The following is a 5765-nucleotide window of genomic DNA, read 5'->3' as shown; positions in this document are numbered from 1 at the left end:
GCCACCACCGCCCGGCTAGAAGATTTAAAATATATCTTTGTGGAGAAAAAATGTACAAAGAACAAAAATGTTTAAAATGTTTTAAAGAAATACAATGAAGTGAAATTTTAGCGAATATTAATAAATGATAAAATTAGTAGATCTGTAACAGAACCAAATGAAATTACTTAAAGCACATAAGACAAAATGAGACAAAGATTAAGACATAATAAATACTGTACTTCTTATACTTAAAAACAGCTTCTGTTGTATTCTCAAGAAGTGTGTGTGTGTGTGAGTGTATGTGTGTTAAATAAAACTGATACCCCCCCACCAGAAAACAGAAGGTATGCTCACTAAGTGAAAGATAGAGGCAAAAGGAAGAATCTAGAGTATATCGCTGACAGAATATGAGAAAAGTTAAGAGAAATGGAGCTTAGAGTGAGGAGATATAATTTCAAAATAATCCACTAATGAGAGCCTTTGTGAGCCTGCCCCAAGGCCCTCCTTGGTTCAGCAAAGGACTTGGGATGTTTGAGGGCAAATGAATCTCTCACTCTGTGCTTTCTGATTCAGTTTCTTTATGTTCTGCTTCCACTCTAATTCTCCTGTCCTACCTCTAATTCCTCCTGGCTTCTTATTTTAGCTTCTTTTCCCCCTCTACTGGAACAATCCTTCTATTTAAAGGAGCCTTGAATCTATTAAAAAAATTACAAGAATTACCTTTCATTAGTCAAAAGGATATTCCTAGGGTAAGTGATAAGGAGTTGAGTCATCGGCAACACAAGGGTTTCAAGGTCTCAAGTTTAAAACAGTTACCAGAGGGGGGGGGAATAGTGCCTAGTGACAAACTTTGAGACACAGGTTTATTGTTAGCAGATTGGCAAGTGAAGAATTGACACGTTTTACTTAGGAAGCTTTATGTAGTAACCTTGGTTGGACATCTGTGATTCTAATCTTGAGCAAAACTGTAAAGTTTTAAAATTATGATCTATTTACAAAAATTCTTGAGTGTAATTTGAACTTGCTTTGTGTGCAGTTAGTCTAAGCAAAAGAACAAAATAGGCTCTTAGGTGTCTACAGTCCTCATGGCACGAATAGACCTAGTCATGAAGCATGTCCCAGCATATATTCTATACACCAAAATTATATAACCAAATGAAAAGTCATCTTCCTGACTACCATCAGATATATGACTGAGATGTAATCATGAGATTACAGGTACACATTACATGACAATGCATGGTAATAGGGAGATAACACAGCTGTTATTGCACAAGTGAAATTACCATTGAAAGCAACAGTTTTCAGAGTTGGTGGTCTGCAGGCCTTGCTAACGGGGTACTCCATCAGAGAATACTTCCTCTGGTGAGTTGACATCTGAATTATCAATTGCCATAAGCTGTAGTTGCATCCTGGCTCACAATAGTTCATTATAAACACTCCTGACAATACACCTTTTAGAATGTCAGAACACAAGACTGGGAGAGTTGGATGGAAGGAGTCAGCACATAACTTACATATATTTACAGACCTTAAGATACTTATAAAAGCAATTTTTATGGACCATGAATTTAAATGACTTGAAAAGGAAAGAAAAGGCAAAAAAGAGAGGAACAAAGGAGGAAAATGTGAAAGAAAGGAAAAAAGAAAAGTAAGTTAATACTATAGTAGTAAGCAAGATATCAAGAAATAGATATTGCCTAAAATGTTAAACTACAGGATAGACATCTGTGAGTCCAACTATATTCTGCATATTTTACAATCCACATTCTGGAAACATCTGCTATAAACATCCTAAATGCCATCAAGCCATCACTTATGTGATTTATTCACTTATTCTCAATATCACCTAGAAAAAGCAAATTGTATAGCTTTGTTCATAAAAAACAAACACAAACAAAAAAACAAAAACTAAATCATGTTGAATTTCTACCCTCGCTGAATCATAAGGTTTAACAGATCTGGCCAGGGAGATTACACAATTAAGAATTAAAAGCTTAACGCTTTAGTATGTGTTTAGTATCACCTTATTTATACAACAGATAGTAATAAATTTCAAGACTCCTCATATTCAAAAACCAAAATTTGTTTATATATTTGCAAATTTTCTAGGTATAAGACTGGGTTAAAAACAGTCTCTTACAAATGTATAGCTATTGATGCTATTCTGCAGGGAATGCTGCTGAGTTTAAAACACAGAACCTTGTACAAGCTATACATGTGCTATATCATGGTGCTATTACCATGGTCTAAAACTGATTCTCTCAACAAATTTTGGAAACCTAGGAATCATATTGGCACCTTAATTCTATGTGACAGTAAATTTATATCACCCTATCCTAGATTATTTACATAAAATCCAACAAGAAATTTAACTATGCATATTTGATATACAGCTATTAAATGGCACCATAAAAATTGAACTAGAAAGAAATGACAAGTTTTACAAAGATGTGACAAATCAAAGACAAAAGAAGTACCAAAAGTCCTAGATCAGATGGACATAATAAATAGGATCCTCAGGCAATGATCTGGTTTAATTTAGCACTCAAAAGAGCATAACAAAGTTGTTCTCTTCCCTTAAGCTATGTGACTATGCATAGTTTCACAGACACGACACATTTTCATAAACTCCGATGATAACTCCAACTTCATTGTTAGTGGTAAGATTATTGCCTTTTCCAACGAGATTAAAAAAAACACCAAATAACAAAACAAAACCCTACATGTTTAATCATTGTGAGTAATTCATGTAGATTGGTTGATTCCAAATGAAATTCTAATATTCCTTCCTAATTATGCTACTGTTATTTAACGAACTAAATGAGAATTCATGATTATTCATAAAGCAGTAGAAAATAAAGAAAAAGAAGACTCCAAATGTGGCAATAAAGGGATAAAGACATATGGAAAAGAAGCAATGCTATAAGACACACCTTGTTTGCACATGCCAGAAGAATGTTTCAAACAGCAAACTTTCAAAGATTACTCTATCATAATGGAGAAAAAAAAGTACACCATTAATTTCAACATTCACTTCAGAAAAAAACCGAATGACTTACAAGGTGGGATTTGAAAAGAATTTATCTATAGACAAAAACCAATTAAAATATACTTGTTTTCATTAACACTTAAGGCACTGATAACAGAAGAAAAACATCAAATGCCTTCATGTTATAAACCTTAAGCTCAGGCCTGGTCATAAGAACCTAATGCATAATGTAATAATGGCATGTTAACCTAATGCAGTTTGGAAGGAAAGGGCATGGACTCTAGCATGAACTTCAGTCAAAGCAGCAGTAATTCTAATAAACATAAAAGCCAGAGAGCCCCCTATGCAGTTCTTTGCATATAGAAAGTGCTAAATTACTAGCTCTTGTCAGATAGAAAGTATATGAAGTTCATGATTGTTGCTGTGGATCACTGTATGCCTATTTGAAATAAGATCAGTTAGCACACTTGTGAGAGGATCTAGAACTAAAACAAATAAGCAATTTCAGAAAGCAAAGCAGAATAGCAAATTCACTGAACAAATAAAAATTTATTTCAGCAAATAGTATTTCCAATTTACAAAGTGTTAAAGAAAACAAAGAATCCCTATTTATAAGAAATGCTATAAAATTCTGAAGGTTTTAATGTTGCAGGTATAAAATTAAACATAAAGGAATTTAAGATATGTGACCAAGCTTTTGTATAGCTGTAACATTTTGAGGTTAAAAAAAAAATCTTGCTTCCTCACTAAAACTCTTGGTCTAATTCTGCTTGATATTTTCATTTCTCATCTAATTGAGTTAATGAAGCAGCTCAATTACAGTATTAATGTATGATTTTAGGCAAATCAACATTTTTCCATATGTTGGTACACATACATATTTGAAATTTCCATAACCTTGGTGCATCTTATAGTTTAAAAAAATTAATTAACTCATATGCATATATAAAATAAATGTAAGTTTTAAGTTATCTACATATGGAATAGAGAACTGGGTCACACATAAATGTAAATGCTCCAAATTTACCTTAAATGAGAAATATTTTGTTGTGCTATTTTTTTATGCGTTTTGTGCTCTGTAAAATTAAAAGTAAGCTGTCGTTTCTTGCATTTCAAAAGTGAGAAATACATATAGGTAGCAGATTTCCATACAATGTCCCACAAAGAGGAACCTAGTTCTCCACTGAAAATACTGATTTAATAATGCAGAAGCTTGACTATGAGATTAGACTAAAGCATACTTTTCTTGCTATAATGTAATAGTTCTAGAATCAGTGGAATGTTACAAGGATGGTATAAGATGATTCTCAATGAAAAATCTGATACAAAAACAATCACCAAAGTTATTTATTATGTGCTGAAAAGATGGCACAGTGTTTAAGAGTGGGAGCTATACTTGTACAGGATCAGAGTTCAGTTCTTAGAAGTCGTGTGGCATGGTTCACAACCATTTATAAACCAAGCTATAGGGGAACCAACACCTCTGACCTCTGTAGACACTGGAAGTTTGTGTGCATATACCCCAATCCATGTACATAATTAAAAATAAGTCTTTTTAAAGGATTATTTTACTAATGAATTATAACCCAGTGAAAATTAAAATTTTAGCATAACCTTGCTGGTGACAGATGAAAAACAGAAGACAGAAAGACAGACAGACAGATAGACAGATAGACAGACAAACCTACTGACCAACCAACCAACCGAAGGTATTATTAGTTGCAGTGTCATATATGTTGTCAATTAAGATGTACAGTCATTTGCAACTCACAATTTTATAAACACTACGAAAAATCTAAAGAACATAGGTAAACATTTTGTTGAAGATTAGAATATTCTTGCCCTATGTTGCCTCTTCATAACCCGCTTACAGATTTCAATGGAAAAAAATAATTAAATTTATACTCAAGAAAACCATGTAATACCATGAAGGCAATATAGACTTCAGTAATGGGAGGCAGGCAGATATGGTTTAGTTTTAAATTTAACACCAAGAAGACTACCTTTGTCTGATTAGAAAGAAAAACTAAACAAATGTAAAGCTAATGCTCTCTTAATGAAAAGAAGACATATTTCCTTGTGTTTGTGTGTACACACATGATTGTGTGGAGAGGGGCACAAAAGTGTGCACGCACAGGTGTAGGAAGAGTGTTGTGAGCATGTGAATGTAGACGCTACAGAACAGCATTAAGAGTCTTATTTATTTTCCAATTGATTTTTGTGAGTCAAGTTATCTCACTGAATTTGAGGCTCACAGACTTGGATACATTGGTTAACAAGAGAGCTCCTTCTGTCTCCACCTTCTCAGCATCAGGATTATAGGAGGACACTGTAATGCTCAGCTTTTATGTGGGTGTTAATCTTCAATCTTGGGTCCTCCTTACTTGTACTGAAAGTATTTTACCAATATAGCTATCGGTTTGATTCATATTCTACTTTTTAATTTGTATATGTCATTTTTTTGAGAATCTCCTACATGACTACTATATTCACATCATTTTTACTCCTCCTTTTTTTCCCTCCAACAATTCCCATGTCCCTTCCTCCCATTTTCTCTCTGATTATTGAACTTTTAATTATCATTATCATACACATCCACTCCCCACTCACTCAAACAAAAGTACATATAAATACAGTCTGCTGAGATCATTTAGATTTGTCATTATGTATATGCATTTATAGATGGTTACTTGAGATTTGATAACTTACCAGGGGTTTTGGGTCTTGTCCCTGAAGAAGACAGTTTCTCTTTCTTTCTTTCTTTCTTTCTTTCTTTCTTTCTTTCTTTCTT

At 33.4% G+C, this 5765-nt stretch overlaps 1 protein-coding gene across 3 annotated transcripts in view; it reads right to left on the bottom strand.

Moving 5' to 3' along the window:
- Positions 1-5765, bottom strand: part of Diaph2 (diaphanous related formin 2) — a 793576-nt gene that overhangs the window by 474173 nt on the left and 313638 nt on the right. The gene's annotated exons all lie outside the window — the stretch shown is intronic.

The sequence above is a fragment of the Microtus ochrogaster genome, chromosome X, assembly GCF_000317375.1.
Source record: "Microtus ochrogaster isolate Prairie Vole_2 chromosome X, MicOch1.0, whole genome shotgun sequence".
Lineage (NCBI taxonomy): Eukaryota > Metazoa > Chordata > Mammalia > Rodentia > Cricetidae > Microtus > Microtus ochrogaster.
The sequence above is the reverse complement of the archived record's forward strand: the minus strand, read 5'-3'. Positions and strand labels throughout refer to the sequence as shown.